Genomic DNA, 26,518 nt, shown 5'->3' with positions numbered 1-26,518 from the left:
GACAAAGCTACATCTAGCACAATCGTCAACGCCATCAGAGATCTGAGAAGGATCAATTTTACCTGAGTGTAGACTTTCAAATCTATTAAAAAATGACAGAGACTCTCCATTGCCCTGACTGCCATCATCCCAGGCTCCTGAAGTCTTCATAGCATTGGCAGAACAGGTGTCAGGACAGCATCAGTCTTGGCTGCCAGGACCATAATGTGAAATTACTCCCTGTGGAGGAGCAACTTGGTAAAGACTGACCTTATCTTGTCAGTGTCTCTATTCTGGGCCAGATCCCTGGCAGCAGGTGTTGAGTCAGAGTATCTTGCCCAGTGGTCAGTGTTGTCCGCAATTCAGGTGGCATCTTCTTGTTATTCCATATCTTCTTTGGAGACCTTGGGAGTCATTGCTAGGAGCTGGGAATCTCTGTTCGCTATAGTAAGCTTTTTGTCAAATAATTTAAATGCCATATTCATCAGATTTTGATGGGTTTGAGGACCAGTATTTATTAAATATATCTGAGCCAAACAAATCTAGGCCTAATCTTGAAAACATCTCTAAGTTTGGTAACAACAATCAGGCCAATTTGTTATCCTTTAGATATATTAGTCAAATGGACCTCTCAGGTTCTGTTTTATTTATTTTTAATAGCTTATAATTAAATAAGATTTAACAGTTTATGCTTTAAACTAGTATCTGGATAGCCAAATGACTAGCATTAACTTGTATTCCTTAACATAGAGAACATGTAAACTCAGACATTCAAAACAAAACATACATGTGGCCACATTTTCATTCACACCTACAGAGTAGACAGACATTTTTAAAACTACGAACCTTTGGAGTCTCAATGTAACAGTAGAATAGCAAGAGAAAGAAATCTGAAACATGTTTTATTCTTTTATATACCTTAAGTCACTTTCTTTTATTATTACTTAAGTCTTTTCATCTTCAGACCTTCATAACTTGCTTTTACACATTCCAATAACTTGCATTTCACATACTTTCCTTCTTCTCAAAACATTCTTTTTATATTCCCATACTTAAAACCTTTACATCTTAGACCCCACATAAACTTTACTTATGTTCAAGCCCCATAACTTACTTAAAGTTCCACATTTTTATACCTCAAACTACTTCCTCAGAACCAAAATATCACATACTCAAGCACTCATGACATGCTTAAGCCTTCAAATTTTTACACCTTAAACTGTTCCTTCAAACCAAAAAAATCATTTATTTAAAGTTTTATCCTCATATCTCAGGCCTTTATATTCTTATAAGAACATTACATTCTAAAATATCTTGTTTCTATTTAATTTATTGAGTTATCCTCTACTTCGAATTTGATACAGTTTTTTTTTTAAATCGTAACCAATAATAATTTGTAACCAATTCTCTTAAATGATGGCAAGTATTTGTAACCGATTGAACTCAAATGACCAAAATCTATTTATTATATTTTTTTCCTGTGGAAACAAAAGCATATTTTTTAAACCTAATGTATCTATAACATTTTTTAAGCATTACCAGGACAGAGAAGGGTTAAGATGGGAAGCTAATGATGAACTTGGCTTAGAAAGGCAGGGAGGGGGTTTAGATTCAGAGTGCATATGCAGTAAAGTCCCTATCACCCCCTAGCTCTCCCATCTATGCCTTCCTTCTTATAGAGAGTGTGCCTTTCCACCCTCTGTGAGAGCCACAGGAGCCTCTCCTGCATGCTAATACCAGCCCTGCTTGTCCTGCTCCAAGCTCCCTCCAGGGAGGCATCCGCTCACTCAGGGACCCTCCTGCCTGATCTGCCCATGCTCTCTGGGAATTCATCTCCCCTCTGGGTGAGGGCCAGGTTAAGGCCGCTGGAGGCCCCAGTCTCAGACCTTCCCAAGGGGTCCGGGGGGGGGGGGCAGGAAGTGATGAGCACTCAGGATGCTTCAGGTCTGATAGCAATAAGGAAACACTGGTAGACAGAAACAAGTAACATTTACATAAACATAAGTACCGGTAAGGGCCAGTGGTGAAAAAGTTGATTTCACCCTTGATCAAGGGGAACAGTAGCTTCTATGGGAAAGGCAACTTCACTAGGATCAGGAGTTTTTGTTTGTTTGTTTGTTTGTTTGTTTGTTTGTTTGTTTTCTTCTCTGCCTCTGCATACTGCACCCTTCGAAGCCCTTCATAGCCTGCTGTCCTGCTAGGAAAGAGTCTGCGGGAACAGGAACGATGGGGAGCTCTTCCTTCAGCATCAGGTTCCCTCCAGAGGCTGAGTAAACATTGTTAGAGGCCCATTCTGCACTGCAAAAGGTGACAAACTTTTCTTTGTGAATCAATCATTCTGTTGTGAGCAATGGCTCCCACGTCCTCCCAGTATGCTAGGCAAAGGTCTGGGGGAGAAAAGGGAGACTGTCCCATGGCATCCATCTTAGTCAACAATAAGAAAAATTAAAATGCTACACACAAGACCAAGGGCACACCAAAACAAACTTTGCCCCAAGAGACAACCAGTGAAGTTCCAAGAACAATGACAGGCTGATGTGGTCTGGAAGGAGTGACCCTCCAGGCTCAGTCACACCAAAAACTGTCCAGACTTGAGGCTGTCAGTCCTCAAGTTAAACAGACTGGGGGGTTCCACATTCCCATTAAACTTTAAGGGACATGGAACGTCTTCGGGAATCCTGTGATCCTGGTTCCAGTGAATCTACTGGCTGTCACTGGCATTGACCTTTATTGGACCACTTCACAGATCTAGTGCGCATCAGAAAAAATACATACAGAGCCACACAAAGACAAGGACAAAGACACACAAAAACTTACTGGCCAGTTAGAAACCCCTCAGAATAGGGTCTGGGGGAAGCAGGAGGATCCCAGACGAGCCCTAAATGTTGTGCCCAGGTCACAAGACCCCCAAGCAAGACCACCACAGAGCTGATATCCAATGCAAGCACAGAAAGTTTTTTTAATAACAAAACAAGCAAGCTTGGTCTGCATCCAACATCCAACACAGCAGGTGGAGGAGGACAGCCCTCACTTTAAGGGGTTTATATAGAAAACGTTTACATGAAGTATGGGATTAGACAAGCGTGCTAGGTGAGGCAGTTCTTTGAAGTTACAGGCTGAACTATAAGCATGAGGTTACTGATGGCTAACAGGATTCGGGGTATCTACAGAGTCATAAATTTTTACTCCCTATGTCTTGCTTTTGTTTAACCCAGGATATATACATTTAGACCACCAAATTCTATTAACCAGAAGTAACTTTATTAAAAATCACCATGAGAAACAAAAAACTTCTAACTAGTTAAGGCCACAAAGTTATTCAGCTATGTGACCCTATGAGGGGCTACAAGTGTCTTTTTATGGCCAAAGGTTATATACAGGGCAAAGAGTACATATTGGGCTTTACAGCCTTTTGGGAATGCATTCCTAGGGTTAGGGTCTACAACTCCTATGGAGTGCACTCTTGGTGTCATGATTTAAGACCTCTGATTACAGGGTGTTAATTCAAGATGTTTACATAGCCTGGGTCTGTTCTAACTGCTTTCCCATATCTGGGAGAATGTAGGGCAAAGGGGCAGGTAGCTTGTTTTAAGGCCATTATCAGGCTATAGACATAATTTTTTTCATATTCTTGACTCTTCAACACATACATACATACATACATACATACATACATACATACATGACATACAAGTTTAAAAAATGAGTAAAAGCTTAAAAAATGAATAGTATTTCCAGACTATTAGTCTGTTTTCATGGGGATAGTTGAATGAATTCAGTGCCTATTTCATGACCTTCCAGCATTTGAGAATTAAGTTAATTGCTTGATCCTGAGGCTAATCAGTTGATCTGAATATATTTAATGGAGAAATACAACCTTACTTATTCTAAGCCAAATTCGCTGTTTTGAGGTATTTTCTCATACAACCCTGGTCTAAAATATTTTGAGAATGTTAATTAGCAATAAAATTAAGTAATAAGGGCTTGACCACATCTACTTTCAAATATGTAGACTTAGAAAATAGAATGTATTACATTCCTCTGAAGTCAGTAGAATATAGATAATAGAGCCTGTGGGTGGGATCCGTGAAGCTATCTGGGTGGGTAGAAGGCTGCAGATGGCTTACCCATGCTTGCATGTGGGGATGCCAGATGATGCAAGAAATACACAGAGTCTATTTAATAAGCAAAGTTATTTATTTGAGGGTTAACTCACTACCATGGGAAATTTATCATAGGGTCCAGGAAAGCTGAACTATGTCCCAAGCAGATTTGCCCGGTCCAAGATCTCAGCATTCAATACCAGGAGAAAGCAAAGAAAGAGCCTACATGCTTCCTAGGTCTTAAGGGCCTCAACCAGCCATGCCCCAGGGGCATGTACTTCAAGGTCATAGGCAGATGTAATAGTCACCTGCTACCTCACTAGGTGTGTGTACTTCAAAGTCAATGCTCAAACAGCTACCCACTATAGTATTATTCAAGGTAACGAAGAGGATGTAAAACAATTTCAAAGTAATTCCATTTGTCTTACAATGTGTTGTAAATAGCAGATAACTAAAAATACATTAGTTCAAATAATTTCTGATTATCAGTATATCAGATATTGATATATTGATATCAAGTAAGAAAAATGAATAAAAATACACAATTAAATGTACAGAAAACATATATCTCAAACTAAGTTTCTCATCCATTGGAAATTTTATTTTTTTATATTTCCATGTTTTTAGTGCAGATTATTAAATATTGGAGCTTGTGGTGGCTCATGTGATTTTATATGGTAAACACATGCCCAAAATACATCACAGTAATGCTATCATTGTATTTTTAAAAAATATTTTTAAACTCTCACGTTTAATCTGGAAGCATGCCTTAAATAATATTTAAAAAAAGCTGTCAGGTTAATTTTAATATTTTAATGATGTAATTTTGCAGTTTGGATCTATACAAATAAAACAAATAAGCTTAGAATAAATATAACACTGCCCTTGCCAGATTCTTAATAAAATAATACATTTCAGTGCACATAAAACCAGAATTCTCCATGAATATGTCCTTTGTGCTTTTAATCTGTTTTAGGCAATACAATCTATGCCTAAAAAATGTTTATGAAAGAGACTCAAAAAACATGCCTGTATAAGGTGTTGCTTTGATAGCGTTCTCTATCATGATGAAAAATTTCTGTAATTTTATGTAAAATGAATAGCTACAAGTTGAAATAAGAATGTATGTCAAACCTATTCACCCATTATTTTTCATTACAGCAGTTAGCCAATATACTAAATTGTTGAACAGATCTACTTGAAACATATTCAAATACTTTACAACAGAAACAGAATCAATACACACTTAAAAGCATTTTTCTCATCTGTTTATTTTTTAATAGCATTAAGTAATTGACAATAAAATCATTTTTCTTTCCCCTTTGTCATTGTTGCTGTTATTATTAATGTTAGTTCATTTTAGTTCCGTGGTGCCTGGAATACTTTATCCACCAGGTTGAGTTTAGCAGTCACCCTTGTATGCAATCAGAATTCCATCTATTAACTAGGATCTCTAAGTGATAAGTGTGTGCATGAAGCAAGTTTCCAAAGTAGTTTATGCAAAGAAGGTAAGGCAGTTATAAAGATAAGGCTATTACATAATAAAATATATATGCTTGCATATCCTTCATACTCATTTTGTTTATTCAGGGTTTAAATGTAGTATGAGCTTGGGATTGATGTGGACCTCAAAAGACAAAGCAATCAAACTGTGATGGTCAAGAAGTTCAGAATCTAGTTGGAAGATCAGATGAATTCAAAGGAAAAGTAGTAGAAGAAAGACAGACATCTGTTGCTGAACAGTAAGAAGTTCTCTGATATCTTTCCAAAATGGTGAGATTTGCAATCAACATAGAAAGGTCACTGTCAACAAAAAGAAAACAAAATAAACAAAGAAAAAGGATTATTGGGGAGATGACTCGGTAGGCAACAGTGCTTGTTGTGCATGAGGCTCTGAGACCCTCAGCACATGTGTAAGGAAGCCAGGTATGGCTGCGAATGTCTGCAACTCCAGCCTTGGGGAAGGAGAAATTTGATACAGGTGAATCCTGGGAAATCACAGGACAGTCAGCTTATTCAAAATGGTAAACTCTGGTTCAGTGAGAGACCATGTCTCAATGCAATAAGGCGGAGAGCAAGAGAGGAAAACAATGAACATCTCCCTCTGGTCTCAGCATGCATGTGTACCAGCACATGTGCTTGCACCACACACACACACACACACACACACACACACACACACACACACACACACACACGACTGAAGAACTTGCACTAAATAAAAGGATTTCCAGAGACAAAGAGCTGTGTAATCATGCCACAACCCTGAAAATGTCTTCTGAAAAAGCTGAAGTATTAATATTTGTCTAAATCACAGTTTCCAGGAAGTAAAATGTACCTCTGAAAAGCAAAACACTGATTTTGTAACTGAATACTCATTATTTAGCTAGTAATAAAACCAAAGATGTTTTGGCTAACTTAAAAAAATGTTGGAAGGGGTAAACTATATTTTTACAATGTAGTGTTAAATAAAATTTACTTAAATCGATGGCAGCATGATATATTCTAAAAATAAAATCTGAAGAAATAATAAAAACATTTTTGCATATTTATAACATAGCCAATAAATACTTCATACATTTATTGATTAAAACCTCACAGTAATTTGTGATACAGTTCTGTCATTGACAATAAAGGAATGAGAAAATTGAGTCCATAAACTTAATAGAATTGTATGATTTATATATAAAATCACATATATAATTTGTAGAGTGGAACTTCAGATGCTTATTTTTCATGTGTGTGTGTACATGTTCACCTGTTTATGGGTGCACATGCGTTTATGGGGGATGTGCATGTATGCAGAAAGGAAATCTGAAAAGCCAATCTAGTTTGTTTTCTTAGGCATTGTCTGCCTTTGATTTGAGACATGGCCTTCCACTGGCCTGGAGCTCTCCAAATTGACCAAGTTAGCTGAACAGTGAAGCTGAGAGATCTATTTTTTCTGCCACTTGAACTCTAGGATTAGAGGCGTGTTCAGCTACACCTAGCATTTGTAATGTGTATTCTGGAAGTGGAACTTGCGTACTCATGCTTGCAAGGCTAGCAATTTATTGACTGTGCTAGCTCCCAGCACCATCTTTCTACCTCTTTAACATTTGTTGGTCTGCTTTATAGCACTGTGATAAAGTGCCTGAGAAAAACAATTTAAAATGAGGAAAGATTCATTTGACTCTCAGTGCCTAGGGTTTTATTCTACAGGTCAGTTAGCTGAATTGCTTTGCTATCTGGGGTGAGGCAGGACATGACTGCAGGAGCAAATGGCAGAACAGAGCTGTTCCTTTCATGGTGGCTGGTGAACCAACAGAGAGGACAGGAGTCAGGGGTTTCAATACCCCTGCAAAGTTATGCTCCCGATGACCTACCCTCTTCCTACTTGATTCCACCACCACCCAATAGTGCCACAAGTCACCAATCAATCCTCTGGGTGGATGTTTAATATCTATAACAAAGGACGATGTCAAAAAAGGACAGATAAGCTTCTTCAGTGAGTCTCCCTGTAACCAAGAGAGAGAATATGTTTCTTCAGTATGAGTCACCACAGTAATTTTAGTGTTGTTATTTCAGACAATGCTATTCAGTTATCTCAACTTGGCTGCCACCTGTGCTAAAATCAACAAGATTTGGTTCCAAATTTGCAGGCATGCTGACTAGTCTTTAGTACGACGTTTTTCAACTTGGTTAATATTTTTTTTTTATCAATTAAATTTCTTCTTTTTTCATACATGAATTTAGTGCATTTTACTTTCTCCCTCCACTCTTCTGTTTCACTTCCACATGTCTTCTCATCTGCCCATCCCCCCAATCACTTCCCCCATCCATGCCTTTTTGTTTTGTTATGTTTTGTGGTCCACTGATGTTATGCAGGATCATCTGTGTGACCAGGGCTTTGGAACTATCCATTAGAGCCTGGTGGCTCACCATTTAATACACATATGAAGAGAACAACTTTCCTTGCCCTGTCTCAAATCTATCAGTTACCAATAGTTCAGTATGGAGAGTGAGAAGCCTATAAGCCTATTCTGATCCATAATTGGCCATTGGCAGGGCCAGTCTTGGAGGCCCAGGGCACACAACCAGCACATGCATCTGCTGTGAAACCCTGTATGCAATGGTTATGTCATGCCCTGAGGACAGCATTTCACAGCCTTTATCCCTATTCTCTGGTTCTTACATTCCTTCTGTTCCTTCTTCCAAAATGTTCCCTGAGCCTGAGAGGGAATCATAGAAGTTGAATTTTGATATTCTTGAAGAAATTCCAAAATGGACTTGAAGACCTTACTACTAATTCAAGTGTATATTCTTTATTGAATCCAAAACTTAAGTGCAGGTGTTGCTATGCAAAGTAAGTACTGAACACAGAGTGTTGCAGAGTTATAGAAATAAAACAAGTTACCATACTATTAAGTTGTAATGGACTTAAAAATACCCAATTGTTCTTTCTAGTTCTGTTTTTACCTCACCTGTAGAGATTAGGTGTGGTACTTTGATCTTAGTAGGGTATAAAATTAAAATTGGAACTATCTTCTAAGGAAAAATCTGAATTGTTGAGCCACAATTTGATGCCATCTGAGTTTGTAGCTCTTGTTGTCATTGGCAGCTCACTGAAAAACTATAGCTTTGCAGAATTCAGACTTGTTTGTTTCAAGGTTAACAGCACAGAAAGTGAACATCTTTCATGTTGAAAATATATAGAACTATATTAGAAGTGTGGAAGATGGCATTTGTTCTTATTTCTGGGTAAAAGAAAAAAAGTTGGCTGGAGAGATGGCTCAGTGGTGAAAAATGTGTGCTTCTTTTGCAGAAACCTGAGTTTAATTCCCTGTACCCATGGTAAGTAGTTAACAATCCCTACAACTCCAGTTTCAAAGGATCTGCCTTACATTCACATACCCTATAACACACACACACACACACACACACACACACACACACACACACACACATACATACACACATATTTATATGTGTGTATGTGTATATGTATATATAATTAAAAGTAAAATCAATATTTAAAAAGTTATTAAATAGGTTTTATTCATTTACAAACATTTATTATGCTACAGTTAGCCACAACTCACCTAGATTGTAGATGTAAACAGAAATACAGTACACCATAATTTGATTTCCATTTAGAAACACGTTATATATCAATATATTGTAGCTGGAGTTTTCCTGTGTCCACCTGGATTCCACACCCGCTCAGACCCAAGTAAACACACAAAGACTTATATTACTTATAAACTGTATGGCCTTGGCAGGCTTCTTGCTATCTAGTTCTTATATCTTAAATTAACCCTTTTCTATTAATCTATAAGTTGCCACATGGCTCATGTCTTACTGGTGTCTTACATCTTGCTTCTCATGGGAGCGGGTAGGCAGTGTCTCCTGACTCAGCCTTCCTGTTCCCAGAATTCTCCTCTCTGCTTATCCTGCCTATGCTTTACTTCCTGCCTGGCTACTGGCCAATCAGCATTTTATTTAGCAATCAAAATCAATCAATCAGAGCAACACATTCACAGCATACAGAAAGACATCCCCAGCGATATATAAAAGCATATTTTAAGTAACAATAAATTTAAAAGAAAATTATATATCTTTACTGATATTTAATAATGTTTTGGTTTATATAATACACTAGAGTTCTCAAAATAAGAAAGGAATGCGGGTATTATCAGGCAAGAGTTTGGAGAAAATCAACCAGTTTTAGAGTTTATAAGTCAAAGAAGTTTTGGGGTCAACAGTAATATATTTCTGTGAGTACAGCTTAAGAACCAATGTCTCCAGAAGGTTACCTAAAAATGTCATGGCACCAAAGAGCAGAGAACTGCAGAGGGCCTCAGCTAAGAGTCAGTCAGAACCAGGAGCCCACAACCAATGATCTTCTCCAACCCCATGTCCCTTTTCTTTCCTTCTGCAGCATTGTGACTCTCTTTTCCCACCACTGCTAAACATAGGATGCTGGTGAAGATGCAAATTCAAGAGCTCTTAAGTCAGGCACTGGAGTTTGAGATCTGCTCTGTCACTGACTAGTTATCTTTCCCAGGAAAGTCACTTTGTAACTTCTTCAGTTTCTTTGATTCTCACTGCAGTTAATAACAGGCACCTTCTTAACAGTACTGTTGGGGACATTAAGTGAATAATTGTTAAACTTATTCCATGGAATCTTCTGCATCAGGACCTTATGGAATATGTGTGATGTGACCAAATGTGGTGGAAAGAGTGCTGAGCCCAGATAGTGGAACGGAATCTCAAATGTTCATCTGCTTATAATTTGATATTATTATAAAATTAACAAGGGATTTTCCTTGGAAGCATTACTTAAACAGATACCTCAAACTGGGTAATCATGTAATCTTGAAAAAAATCAAATGTGTAAACCATAGCCTAATGGATATCTATTTTTTAAAAAAAATAAACTGAGTTTTGTTGGAGCTAGGGTTAGGATTAGGGCAAGAGAAAAGAGAATGGGCTATAAACTACTAGATCCTTTCTTCATTTAAAATTATTGGTAGTGTGTCTTCCTACTCTCTTTTACAGAATAGGTTAAGAAGAATTGGCATTAAATCTTTCTTGAGGGCCCATTAGAATTCATCAGTGAATCCATCCCACTCTGGGCTTTTCTTTGAAGGGAAAATTTTGACAATTTTAATCTCTGTTGTAGAATATTTGTTTACAATGTGAAGATGTGTCTTTGTCAAGGCACCTTTCTGATTGGTTTAATAAATAGATGAATAGACAATAGCTAGGCAGGAAGAGGTTAGGTGGGATTTCCAGGGACAAAGAAGACACTGGGAAGAAGAAAGGCAAAGACTCTAGGAAATGCAGAGTAAGTAGGATATGCAAGAGAGGTAACAGTCATGAGCCCCATGGCAGAATGTAGATTATTATAAATGGGTTAATTTAAGTTTTAAGAGCTACTTAGGAACAAGCCTATGATATAGGTCAAGCTTTCCTAATTAATAAGAAGTCTCCATTTCATTGTTTGGGAGCTGTCTGGTGGAACAGAGACTGACTCGTTACAAATGTCATTGTTTGTAATGGGGCCGAGTTATTTGCATGTTTGGTTTTAATTCTCTTGAGTCATATACATTTAGAAACTCATCCACTTCTAGGCTCTCAGCTGTTTGGAGTATAAGTTTTCAAAGACAATGAATTCTGTTATAATGTCATCCTTATCATTTCTAATGTTATTAATTTGTCTTCTCTCTTTCTGTCGGATTGACTAAGAGTCTGTCAATTTACTAATTGTTGTTCTGAGAGCCAACACATTCATTAATTCTGTGTAGCATTACATCTCCTGAGTTTGAAATTAGCTCCTTATTGTTTTTGAGAACCTTTAGGTACATCATTAGGTTGGTTATTTGCTATCTCTCAGATTGTTTTGTTGTTGCTGCTGCTGTTTTTCATGTGAGTGTTCATCACTATAATTGTTCCTCTTAGGATTTGATTGGTTATGTCCTTGAGGTTCTGATTGTTCTCATTTTTATTTGACTCTAGGAATTAATTCTCTGAGTCATTATTTATTTGATAGCCGAGCTAGACAAAGATGTGAGAAAATAGAAAACTACAAACCAATTCCTTTGATGAACATAAATGCAAAAATTTTCAACCAAACACGTGCAAACCAAGTTCATGAATAGATTAATAATTTTCATATATTATGATGGAGTGGGCTCCATCCTAGAGATATAAGTTTAGTTCAAAATATGCAAATCAGTAAACTTAAGGCTGGAAACCACATAAGCATCTCTACTGATACCAAAAAGAAATTTGGCAAAGTTCAGCATGGTTTTGTGATAAAAGCCCTGGAGACATTATGAATCAATAAAGTACACCTCAAAATAACAAAGGTTCTATACAACAAACCTATGGTCAATGTCATATTAAAAGGAGAGAAACTGAAAGCATCACAATCAGAAGATGAGGATTTCTACTCTCCCCTAGCTTGTTTAATAAAGTGTTCCAAGGCTTAACTGTGGCAATCAAGTGAGAGAAAGACATAAAAGGGATAAAAGTAGCAAGAGAAGTAGTCAAACTGTCCTTTTGTAGATGACATGATTCTGTACTTAAAAGGCACTATAGAATTGACTAGAAAACTCTTAGATCTAATAAACACAGTAAAGTTTCAAGCTATAAAATCAATATATATATATATATATATATATATATATATATATATATGTAGTTTTCAGAGACATCAACAATGATCTCTCAGAGAAGGAAAGCAGAATCAATATCCCATCTGTAATAGTTTCCCTTCAAAATTAAGTATTTAGGAATACACCCTACCAGAAACATTAAATATAGAAAAATGAAACACTTCTACAGTGAACACCTCTAGGCATCAAAAGAGTAAATAAAAGTAGATACTAGGTGACAGAAAGGACTTACAAGCTCCTGGGTTTTCAGAATTGATACTTTGACGATGGCTCTACTACCAAAATTAATCTACAGATATAATAAAATACCTATCCAAAATCTCCATGCGATATTTTACAGATCCATAAAAATGAATCAGAGAGTGTTTATGGAACCACATATAGTCAAAGTAATCCTAAGGAGTAAGACAGCTGAATGTATCACAATAGCCAATCTGTAATTCTACTACAGAGCTATAGCAATAAATGCAACCTGGTATTAACATAAGAACAAACAGGCCAATGGAGAAGAATTGAGGACCTATAAAGAAACTGGCAAAGCAATAGCCACTCAGTTTTTTGAGAGGATGCAAAAAATATGAAGTACAACAAAGAACATCTTTCTTTTTTTAAAGAATATTTTGTATTCATTCCTTCACAATATCATACATATTTGTAATTTATCTGAATCATGCCCACTCTCAGCAACCTCCTTCCAACCTCTCTACTCCTCCACCAATGCTTATCCTCCTATGTTAATCAACTTTTTGTTAATAACCCCTAAGCTCAATTATTGCGGCCTGTATACACAAAAGAAGGAACTTCATAGAACCACTTCCTACCTTCTAGATCTTACAGTCCTTCCACCCCCTCTTTCAGCATATTCCATGAACCTTAGGGGTGAGCAGAATTTGATATAGATGTCACATTCAGGGCTGATCTCTCAATACTCAGCTTATTATCAGTCCTTGACTAGTTATGTTTTTCCATATTGCTTCCCACTTCAAAAAGAAGCTTCTCTGACCAAGATTGAGGGAAGAATTAATCTATGAGTGTAAACACAAATATATAGAAGCCAGCTTGGTAATATGTCCATTTAGCAAAATAACAATAATAAACTCTCTTTTAGAATTTATTACTTCTCCTACCATAGGCTTTGAACCACATTTACAGTACCAGGCATCAATTGCTTCTGTGGGACAAGCCTCTAATTTAATCAGAAAGCATTGAATTAGCCTCATAATAGTCGTACCACTGTTGGATAATTCACATGTCTCATCTAGCAGCGTGGTAATGTGTTATACAAGGTCCTTGTTTGGAAAGTCTCCTGAAGAATTTTTTTACCCCAGCAGTCTGCATAGTATCTTCAGATACCATGAGTGCTAAAGAGTTTCTAAGTCAGTTCCAACTGACTTTCTCTATGTCCTGCAACCCAGATGTGGTTTGTCTTCATAGTGGGATCTTACCATCTAGCTATGATGGACAATCAAAAATAAGAGTGTTGTTTGCTATGTTGATCACATATTCTGGTGCTCCTAAGACTGTCAATAAAATTTCCTTTGAATCAGGGGGCAGAGCTAGGTATTAGCTGACCAAAATTAACTATAGAGGTTTTGAGGGACTGAAGACAGATAGAAAGACAGGAAGTAATATGGCATGAACTAGAGAGGGTCTTGGCCCTTTTGGATGGAGGAACAAAGAGGAGGCCACTGGTGGCTTCTCCATCACTTCTCTTATAATTCAGGTTCTTACCCCAATATCCGACTCTGAGATCGTATTAATAAAGAATAATTAGATAAATGCATCATCTGGCATCCAACATGGGGCACGAAATCATGAGGTACCTGCTCACCCCTGGCTTTGCAGCTGCTGGGGCTGCCACCGAAGCTGGCTTTTCCTCCTTGCCCCAAGCCCTCTGAGTGAGTCTGGAATTTTCTGTTGCAGCCTCTCTACAACAGCTTCCAGCTGCCAACCGTTCCTGGCCCCAAGCTCCACAGGCCTCATAATCCACAGGTGCCTGGACTCCAAATGCTGCTGGAGTTAGTCACCCACCGCTGGCTGACTGCCTTCAGGAGGCCCTGTACCCTCACTTTCTGTCACACATGCTTCTGCATGTTCCCATATCCACATTTCGTGTGACTGCTTCCCTCTGCCCATGGGTTGCAGACTTCCCCTGGACCCCCTCCTTAGGCTGCTGCCACACCAGGTCAGCTGCCTCAACACCTGATCAGGCTTCTATTGTTGCTGTTACTGCCACATACTCTCACCTCCTAGCTATGTGTGAGCAGCTGCAGCTGCCCTTAGCCAGGCTATGCACAGCCTCTGTTATCTGCCCAGTTGTGCTACATAGTGACAAGACTAACATTTCACTGTCATCATTAGCAGATCTGGTGAGACACCTGGGAATAAAGGCGGCGGGGGGGGGGGGTTAAGAAAAAATTTCCCTATGTTCAAAATGGGAAATAATGTTATGATGCAGGGGTTTAGGTCTCTGTATGGTTCTACAATGGATGGTTTGAAAATGAAACAATTAAATGAATGGATAATCAATTCAGCTGGGATTGACACTGTCAATTATAATTATCAGTTTGGTAATTCATGTCTTATCCCTAAAAAAAGTTGTTTGATACCAGTGCTAAAAAAAAAAAAATTGATAAGATACAATACGTAAAAAGACATATTAATGAAACTAAAAAAAAAAAAAATCACACATGGACAGAGGAGTTTCAAGCAGAAGCTACCACACCATTGCATTATAAAACTGAAGAGGAGCAACCTAAGGTTATTAGAAAACCAACCTTAATTTATCCAGTTGTCATTCAAGAAGGACTACCAGATGATAGGTACCCTCAAGGCTGTTCAGAAGCTAACTAAGATCCTGTAGAAACATTATATTTGAAAAGGATTTAGGGAAGCAATAATTTAATATGGTATACACTCACCATTTGTGAAGCAAATGTTAAATTCATGGGCCACTTGGGACAGGATTATTCCACAAGACTGGAAAGAATTAATTACAGCATTATTGGAAGCTGGTCCTCAGTTAAAATGGAAACCCTGGTGGAGAGATGAAGCTAGGGTTATAAAACAATGAGAGAGAGAGCTAGGTTATGAGATTTCCTAAGATCAAATTCTTGGTGAGGGCCATTATGCTGATGTGGAAAGACAGATTACATTTGATGATCACACCTTGGCTCTATGGCATACAGTAGCTTTGAATGCTTGGGAGAGGATTGAAGAATTGGGGAAAAAGACGGAGTAATTTATTAAAATTATACGAGTCCCAAATAAGTCTACACTGATTTTTTTTAAACAAAGATTGACTTCAGCTGTAAATAGAAGATATCAGATCCAGAAGTTAGACAAATATTAATTGAATCTTTGGCTTTTGAAAATTCTAATTCAGAATGAAAATGAGCAATTAGGCCTTTTAAGGAAAGATCAGCATCAACAGATGAATAGATTAGAAATACAGCTGATATTGGATCTCACACTTATGATGATACTTGAATAGTAAAAGTGATTCTTCAAGTTTTAAGAAAAACGAAAGGTTAGATTTTTAATTGTGGTAAATAGGGTCATCTGAAAAGGGGGTTGTAAGCAGGGTGTTCCTAGGAACAATGTTTTTTTCTAGCAATAATCCAAACAGAAGGCCCCAGTCTTCTGGAATATGCAGAAGGTATGGCAAAGGCCCACATTGAACTAATGAATGCAGATCAACATGGGACAGACAGGGTAATCCTTTGCCATTGAGAAACACCTTATGTGGTCTCTCACAGGCCCCCATGTCAAATTTAGTTCAATAATTCCCTGTCAGCATTGGGGTAACTCTTCCATAGAGCAGTTGAAAGATTTAATGCCTATTGTGAAAAACCATACTGCTCTGAATGATAGAACAGCCTTAGAAGATAAAGCAAAATTTTCAGGAGAAATCATAAAGCAAATATTTTGGCAAGCTTCTACATATGATCAAAGACCAAAGTTAAAAATAAAAATAAACGGCATTGAAATTGAGGGTTTAGTAGACATAGGAGCAGATGTAGCAATACTTGCACCAAAATCTTGACATCCAAACTGGCCTCTTTAGGAGGTAAATGTTCAGCTTCTAAAGTTTGGAACTTTATCTGAAGTAAAACAAAGCACAGGATGGGGAATGTATAGGGCCAAAATGACAGAGAAGAAAATTAAAGCCTTATGTGGCTAACATAGTCATGAATTTATGGGGATGTGATTTGTTATAGCAATGGAATACCAAGATTGACATTCCTCAAATCTCAGAAACAAACTATAAACTAACCTATGTTACTGAGAAAAATATTAAAAGGTATTATGAATAACAGTCACTGAACATTAAGGTTGTACATAACAGAACACAATAGCTGCTGATCTTTTAAAGTTACCCTGCACTACCTTTAAAATGGTTTACTGACAAATCAGTCTGGATGGAACAATGGCCTTTGACATCAGAAAAAATTACAGGCCTTAGAACAGCTGATACAGGAGCAGTTGGTACAATATGCTCAACATATTGAAGAATCAACCAGTCCTTAGAATTCTTGTTTGTTTGTCATTAAAAAGAAATGTGGAAAATGGAGAATAGTAACATATCTAAAAGCTATTAATAAGATGATTCAGCCAATGGGCTCTTTACAGCCTGGAATTCCCTTATCTTCTCTTTTAACTGAAGGATGGTCTATTATAGTTATTGACATAAAACACTGCATTTCCACTATACCTTTACAAGAACAGGATAGAGAAAAAATTGTCTTCACAGTGCCTACTTATAATAATCCTCGGCCTGTTAAAAAGTATCAGTGAAAAATTCTTCCCCAAGGGATGTTAAACAGCCATATATTGTTGCAATATTTTATATAACAGCCATGGAAATAATTTTTAATTAGTTTCTTCAATCTACAATTTAACATTATATTTATATCTTACTAGCTTATCCAAATGCAGATATCTTGGAGAAAACATTTAAAAATTTAAAGAAAAAAATGTCTTATTGAAATTACAAATTACTCCTGAAAAAAATATAAAGACAAGATTCTATTACTTAGGGTTTAAGATAGGTTTACAAAAAGTTCAACCATGGAAGGACAAATCTAGAGAGATCCATTATGAACTCTTAATGATTTTTAAAAATTGCTGGGAGTTATTAATTGTCTACAGCTCACAACTGGATTGACAACTCAAGAACTTAGTAACTTATTTCAAACCTTACAAGGTGATAAGGACTTAAATAGTCCAAGAAATTATCAGCTTAAGCTGAGAGAGAACTGGCTTTGGTAGAAAAGAAATTACAGGATGCACATGTGGATCATTTGGATCCAGATCTTGATTATGTTCTTGTTAGTTTACCTTCTATGCACTCTTCTACAGGAATTCTTATGCAGAAAGAATATGATATCTTAGAATGGATATTTTTACCACAGAAACAGAGTAAAAAATTAAAGACCTATGTAGAAAAGTTGTCTGAATTGATTCTGAAAGGAAAATTAGGACTCTGTCAATTAGCAGGAATAGTCCCAGGAGAAATCATGGTACCTTTTACTAATGCTGGAATTTCTTCATTATGGCAAAAAATGAACATTGACAAAGAGCTTGCAGTAATTTTGGAGAAGAGATTAGCAACAAGTATCCCCAAAGCAAGAGACTTCACTTTATAAAGAGAACTAATTGGATCCTTCTTTACACTGTATGGGGAATGTCAATTTTTGGATAACCTACATTTTGTACTGATGCAAACAAATCAGGAAAGGCAGGATATAAGTCAAAAAACTTAAGTAACGTGGCTCAAAACCCTTATGATTCTCCTCAAAAATCAGAATTATATGCTATTCTCATGGTATTGTTAGATTTTCTAGAACCTCTTTATATAGTTACTGATTCTCAATATTCAGAAAGAATTGTTTTATATATTGAAAGTGCTGAACTTATTCCAGATTAATGAGAATTAACTTTGTTATTTATTTAGTTATAAGAAATAATCAGAAATAGAAATCATCCCTTGTATATAACACATATCAGATCCCATATGGGTCTACCAGGCCTTTAAGCACAAGGTAATAATGAAATTGATCAGCTATTGGTAGGAAATGTACTAAAACCCTCAGAATGTCATAAGAAACACCATGTTAATATCAAGGATTTGAAGAAAGATTGTTCTAACACTTGGCAACAATCCAAGGAAATTAAAAGAGAATGTCCTACTTGTTCTTTGTATAACCAAACTCTACTACCTGCAGGAAGTAAGAAATAAAATTTAGCAAATGGATGTGTTTTATTTTACAGAGTTTGGAAAATTAAAATATGTATACTATACCATAGATATGTATTTGGGATTTTATTGGGCATCTGATTTGAATTCTGAAAAAGCTGATTCTTGTAATTATACATTTATTAGAAGCCATGGCCATCATGTGGATACCTGTACAATTTAAGACTGACAATGCTCCAGCATACGTCTCTAGTAAAATGAAACTTTTTTTTTTTTTTTTTTGCATATTCCAGGTACACCACACAATCCTAAAGGGCAAGCACTTAAATTGCACTTTGTAAGAAATGTTTAATAAACAGAGAGGGATAATAAAGACCCCCAGAGAGAGACTACACAATGCTTTATTAACTTTAAAATTTTAAAATGATGAGAAAGGAATGACAGCTGCAGAAAGACATTGAATAATAGAAAAAAAAACCCTGCTGAATTAAATCAGCCTATATACTTTAAAGATATGTTGACCTCAAAATGAAAACCAGGATATGTGTTTTGTGGGGAAGAAGTTTTGCTTTTTTTTCCACAGGAGAAGAAAAGCTATGGATACCATCAAAATTGATAAAGATTAGATTTTAACAGGAGAGACCTCTTGATTAGAAGAGGTGATAGTTCATCAGACAGCATTGCCATTCAATCTAAACTAACTTATAAGACTATCAAATGCCTATCACTTGATCAGCTGTAACCTACCAAAAAGGAATCTTCCCAAAGTTAGGGTTGGTGCAGGGTTTTCTTTTTGGCTTTACAGGAGAATGAAGGCATTCGACTGAATCCAAGGACTCTCAAGACCACTGGACAAAGGAGACATTTGAAGAAAAAGCATGAATCATCCTGAGAAAATGTTCTGAGAAAAAGAGCAAATTGTCCTACTGGTATAGCATATTTCCAACAAGATAAAATTTCATAAATCTTCCCAAATGTTTGTTTCTGTTCTTCTATACATACATATAAGGCAATTGGTCTTTTTGTAGTCTCAGTTCAATTACAAATTAAAGCTGGCTTTGTAGCTGGAGTATGGCTCTCTCCTTCTCTAAACCCAACTATGCTTGATACAGAAAAATCTAAAATCTCTGTCTCATGTCAGAGGAGTAACCTGGTATGGGACAGAAGAAAAATTAAAATTAAGTGACTATTTTATTGTCACTAATCTCATAATTCTTGGTTTTATTTTGAGTCTTTAGTACTATTTTAAGGTATAAATACTATCTCTAAATTTATAAGATTAACACACACATATATTTATTATATTTATACTTTATGTTGTGATATTAATAGCCATATAGAGTACTAACTAACTCTAGAAATGCTTCATCTAGTATTCTGTACATAATTTTAGGCTTGAGTCTGGGTCAGGTAACTAGGAATTAAGTTTGTTTGCTTCAGAAGTACTTAATAAATTATTATCCTTTAACCTTTCCAAGATCTGCTGCCTATGACATTTAAAATGTTGATCAGTGAACTGTGACCATTCCCAACAGGGCCTTTTGACATCTCCAAAAAGATGATGTGACCCCACAATAAGGATTCCACCTGGATTGTAGTAATGCCGCTAAGGTGATAAACCACCACCCAAACATCAGTTTTGGACTAAAAACTGCTAAGGACAATTTCAAGGTGACTGGCTGAGATGGTTCAGCCTCATTCACTACTCCATCCAGAACTTCAAATAAGCTTTACACTTTCTCATTACACAGAGACTGACAAAAAAAAAAAAAAAAAAAAAAAAAGATACAGCTAGCTCTCTCAGGACTTGACCATTATCTCAATGTTCTCTGGGTCCCCAGAGATGTTGCTGTCCCCCAGAAAACATGAAGGAATCTAGAAAACATGATGCCTATATCCCAAGAGGTGGGATGAGTGGTTTTTTCATTAAATGGGTTATGGGTATTTTTCATTGTTTAGGGGGTTGTTTATAAGTTGCTATTGGCAATGGTCAGAAAAAAGGAATCTTATTCTGAAAAGAAAAAGGGAGGATATAGAAACGATAAGATAAAAGGGTAGATTAGTGAATCTATTTTTAAACTGAAAAAAACAACTACTAGTCTTAAATATTTTACTTTGGTATGAATTCTGTATATTGATACAAATTTAAGATTATTTTTGTAGTACTGTATATATGTTTCTACTCTTATTGAGATATTTTGTATATTAATACAAATTTAAGGTTACTTTTGTTACAACATTCTGTTCACATATTTCTATTCTTTTTTAAGGTATTGTACCTATGCAGCTCATTTAACAATGTAATGTACATTTCTAGTCCTTGAAAGTTATTATTACAAACTGTTTAGGCTAAAAATGAAATGCAGGTTAGTAGTTACTCCCCTATAGCAATCAAACTTGTAGTCACATTAGGTATGTTTTCAGGGTCATACAGAAATGTATTTTAGATAGATTGATGGATTTGAACGGCCTATAGAATATGACATTTAAGACATTTTAATAACATAAGTCTTTTCTTGACAAAGAGACATGTCTGCTCCTGATAGTACCAGTTTACTTCAGAGTTTGCTTTCAATGTGGCAAAACTAGTCATTTGGAAAAAACAAAAACAAAAACAAAACAAAAAACAAAAAAGAAACAAAACAAAAACCTGCTTTTGTCTTGACGGCTGACAGAATACTGTACAAACTAGACAAGCAGGACACAAAGAAAAAAGACTGTTGAATTTTGCTATGATAAGGCGGAACAATTATTCAAAGTTCCTGCTTCACAGAAATGTCTGTCAGATATTCTAGGCCTGTAGGCTGAGGATGGATGCCCAACATTGCAGAGGAACCTTAGGGTGACTGCCTAGGCAACCAGATGTCTGTCATTTCTTAGTTTTGGAAGTTGCTTGCTCTGTATTTCCTGTTTATTCAGGTAATATTATAATCCTCCTCAGGTCTTTGCTAGGGTTGAAGACTAGGGAGTTAAAGTTTTCCTTAGTCATGATAAAAAGTAAATTATATACAAAACTTTGAACTCACCAAGATAGGATAAATAATGGAGTATTTTCTCTGAATTTGCCACATGCAAATGGACTAGACATTGAGTAAATTCTTACCTGATAATTGTTCTTATTGTATATAGTGTTTCTTTGTCAGAGTTAAAACATTCCCTTTTTATTTAGACAAAAGGGGGAAATAATATATGATATTTTGATTACATTCTAATGTTCCCAAGACTATCAATAAAATTTGCTTTGAATCAGAGCATGGAGCCAGCTATTAGCTGACCAAAATTATCTATTGAGATTTTGAAGGCCTGAGGACAGATAAAGAGACAGGAAATAGTAGGTCATGGCTTAAAGAGAGTCTTGGCCCTTATGGATGGAGGAATGAAAGAGATAGGATGTCACTGGCAGCTTTTCTGCCACTTCTCTAGTTATTCAGATTCTTATTCCAACATCTGACTCCTGAGTTTTTCTTGATAAAGAATAGTTAGATAAATGCATTACAAGGGCAATAACTTGTTACTTTGAAGCCCCAAAGTCCTTCCTGATGAATAATTCATATTGCAGTATATCAGAAATGGCACTTGGATTTTCATTTAATAACCCATGTCTTCTAGAGGAATTATTGTCCACCCAAGCAGAGTACCTCCACATAAATAGGTTATTTTTATTTATTTTTAACTTTTTTTTTAAAATAGAAATGACATTACATAATTCCCCTTCCTTGTCTACATATAGCCCCTCCAGGCTACCATTACTTGATCCTCTGCTATGCCTCTCCTTTCAAGGTGAAAGCTTCCTTTCCTTTGATTATAAACAATATATATATATATATATATATATATGTATATATACACACATATATATATGTGTGTATCTATCTATCTATATATATATATACAACATATATACATATGCAACCTGATAAATCTGATTCTGTTATTTATGTGTTTTTGGTTTCAAGGCTGACCAGTCTATCTAGAACATCCAGTAGGTAGCTCATCCTGAAGAGAGGCTAATGCTCCTTTTCCTAATTGCCAATATTTACCTGTATTCTTTGTCTAGGGACAGACCCTCAAAACTTCCCCCACAAACACTGACATGCACATTGGCATTGCTGTTTTCTTTTCTTGTTTAAGTAGCAATTCCCAGGAGGTGCTACTTCACAGCAGACCCCTTCATATTCTGGCTCTTACAATCCTCCTGCACCCTCTTCTGTGATGTTCTATAGATGCAGGAACAGTGATATAGATATGTATTCCTTTGGGGCTGGACATCCTATGATTCATTGATCTCTACATTATGTCCAATTGTGCTTTTCTATGATGGTATTCATTTGTTTTAAAAAGAAGCTTCTCTAATGAGGGGTGGTGGTTACATTTATCTGTGAATATAATGGCTGATGACAATGTTCCTCATAAGAAAGATTACAAAACCTTGGTACCAGAAATGAAAATATACTTTTAAAGGTCTGGTCAGTTCAGTTTAAATGACTCCCAAAACAATATAGATTACCTATGTATCTTTTGGTTGCTTCTCAGAAATTGGGAGTGGGAGCATATTGCTGAACACACTTATGAAGCACAGCTCTGATGACTCAAGCTGCATCTCAAATGAAAGCCTTTTCCCCGTGGTCTAGCTTCCATAGTTCCAGCAAACACTATGTAAGCTGCCAAGGAAGTGAAGCATTTAAACAGCTCTATCCAGCTGCAATACCTATAAACAACAGCAATTACCAGCATGGCAAGATATACAGAAAAGTGCAAGAAATGACATTCACATACATTAGTGACAACCAATAGCTTTCTACTTGGGCTTAATGCCTACCCATACAACAAGAAAGAAATCACACTTGGTACTGGAAACCTTACCAGCTTTGATATATTCATGAAGTCATGGACCTTAGAAAAGAATCTACTACCACAACTTTGCTAAACCAGAATGATTCCTTATTGTATTCTAAAGACAATCTTTTCAATAAATAATGCTAGCAAACACATATATATCCAATCAGAGAAAATTGAAATTAGAGAAATCTTTTACCATTCGCAAAAAAAAAACAATTAAAAATGTATCAAAGACCTTAATTTAAAATGTAAAATGCTGAAACTACTAGAAGAAAACATAGACATACCTCTCAAAACACTGGGGTAGGTAAGAACGTTCTCAACAGAACACCAACAGCTCAGGAACTAGCCCAAGTAGCAACAGATAGGACTGCATGAAATTTAAGTTTCTGCACAACAAAAGAAACTATCATTACAGCAAACAGGCATTACAGATAAGGGAGAAGAACTTTATCCCATTATATATACTTCAGATAGGGGGCTAAGATCCAGAATTCACAAATAATTGCATAAACTAAATTCTACACATATCAAACTTCTGTCAATAAAGAAATGGACTAATGAAATAAACAGCTTTCTGTTGAGATAATCATTTTGTACACTGTGTAAAGATATGTCTCTGGTTAACCTCACCTGCCCAAGACACCTTCTGATTGGTTTAATAGAGAGCTACCAGTCAATAGCAAGGCAGGAGAGGATAGGCAGGACTTCCAGGGAGAAATAGGAACTCCCTGGCACGGGAGATTTGCTGGCTAGATGTGGAGGAAGTTGGACATATGGTGTTGAGGAGATGTAACGAGCCATGCCATAGAAAGTAGAATAATATAAATGGGTTAATTTAAGTTTTTAGAGTTAGTCTCACCCCACCCAAAAAAAAAAATTATTTGGGAACAAGCCTAGATAATGCCAAGCTTTCATAATAAGAGTCTCAGTGTCAGTATTCAGGAGCTAGTGTTCCAAAGAAAGACTGAAGTGTTTTTAGAACAAAAGGGCCAGATAATAATGAACACAAGACAAGTATCCCAGGTGACCCAGCCTCATAGAACGCCTCCATTGTCATTTTGTCAACAATCTGCATACATCACAGTTAAAAGTGACTAGCTAAAATGGTCCATCCCCACAGTCCACCCTCCCATGCCGGCCTTCAGTCATACCCTGTACTTTCCCATCTCATAGAAATTGGATGACAAATAATACAGCTAGCTTTTCCAGCACTTGAGCATTATTCCAGTTTTCTCAGGGTCCCCTAAAGATGCCCTCACCCCCAGACAATAGGAAGTAATTTTAAGAACACAATGCCTAACAAGGACTATTGGGGTCTAGCCCCTCCATAGCCTTCCCGCAGGGTCTGTGGAAGAATTTACAGCCAGCTGATAATCCAATATTTGATGACATTTAATGAATCTACATACAGAAAACTCTTTAATCCATACACTTTATTCTTCTGAGTCAGTCCTCTCTCTACACAGATTCTTTTCTGCTCTTACACTTAGCTCTTTTCTTGCACACTTCTCTCTACATGTCTCTGCTGTTTCTTTTATTTGCTATCTTAATTCCTTCATCCTAGTTCGGCCCCATCTTGGTCTTTCTCATCTCATTCTTACCCATCTAGTTTTTCCATTCTCTTTTTTCTTCTCTGACCTTGCTCTGAAAATAAAACTGTCTTTTATCTCTTTGGCCCTTATCTCTCCAAGCTATCTCTGCTCACACCATTTCTAGCAGGGCAGGGGAAGTGTGCTCAGTCACTAGGCAACTTCGCTAGGCAACTTCCATCATAGCTAGATGTACCTGTATGTAGGTACCCTTTAGTTCTGTGTTAATTGTTAAGGGTGGATCTAAAACTAGAGATAAGACTTTGGAAAGGAGAAAGCTAAGCTTAATTTGCATATTCATCATGTCTTCTCTAATTGATAGTTTGGATGCTTAAATCTGTTTTTAGAGAGTACAGAGGTATCTCTGATAAGATACTTTCACCTATTAGGGGATGGTCCTGGCCAGATGCTACCAATAACGATAATTACAGAAAGGCCTGAAATTAGGCATCCAGGCTGCATTACTGCACAGAAAGTTATCTGAATATTCTATTAATGGGGGGGGATTGTGCCCAACGAATGATGGAAATGCTACAATAGCACATGAGAAATTTGTAGCAGTAAACAGCTAATAATTAAAAGTCAATGTCACCAAGACTCCTTGAGCCTCAGCTTGACCTCTAAAAGTCCCTTGGATTTTTCCAGGTATCAGCTTGTCATAATTAGCTGAAATTCTGCTTCATATTATTACAGCTTGCAGCAAATGCCCACATTCTTGAAAGGGGGGATACATGTTTTTTGGTCATTCAGTGGTTTATAGATTTTGTTATGTTTAGGGGGGTTGGTTACAAGTTGTTATTGGTCATGGTCAGGGGGGAAACTAAACAAAGAAGGTCAGATTAAGGGCTTTCTTTCTTTCTTTTTTCTTTCCTCTATCCTTCTTTCTCTCCTATATAATGAAAAAATGGGAGATGGGGGATGAAATGAAAGAAAAGGGGAATTTTTTGTGTATTTATCCAAATTTAAGGTTGTACTTGTTACAACATACTGTATATATGTTTCTTCTTTGTTGTACCTGTACATCTCATTTAAGAATATAGTGTAAAGTTCTAGTCCTTGAAAGCTACTATTATAAACTATTTAGGATAATTAAGAAATATAAATTAAGGCTGGAGAGATTGCTCAGGGGTTAAGAGCACTGGCTGCTCTTCAGAGGACCCAGGTTCAATTTCTAGCAAGCACATCTATAATGACATCTGGTACCCTCTTCTGAAGTGCAGAAACACATCTAGGCAGAACACTGTATACAAAATCAATCAATCAATCTTCAAAAAAGAAATGCAGGTTAGTAGTTAGTTACCTATAACAATCAAACTTGTGGTCATGTTACATGTTAGGTATGTTTTCGAGGTTAAACAGAAATATATTTTAGATTGATAGTCTTTAAACACTTCATAGATCTACAAAATATGTCATTTAAAATCTTTTAATAACATAAATCTTTTCATGACAGTGAGACACGTCTTCTCCTGGCAGCACAAATCCACTTCAAAAAGATGATGGACATCGAAGAACTTCCACATGGAATTTGTTTTAAATGTGGCAAAGCTAGCCACCAGGCAAGAAACTGCCCTTGCCTCAACTACTGAAAGTATGCTACCAAAATTGGACAATCAAGACACAAAGGAAGTCTACTGCTGAACT

The sequence above is a fragment of the Peromyscus leucopus genome, chromosome 3 (genome assembly GCF_004664715.2).
Source record: "Peromyscus leucopus breed LL Stock chromosome 3, UCI_PerLeu_2.1, whole genome shotgun sequence".
Classification (NCBI taxonomy): Eukaryota; Metazoa; Chordata; class Mammalia; order Rodentia; family Cricetidae; genus Peromyscus; species Peromyscus leucopus.
This window is presented reverse-complemented; position numbering follows the sequence as displayed.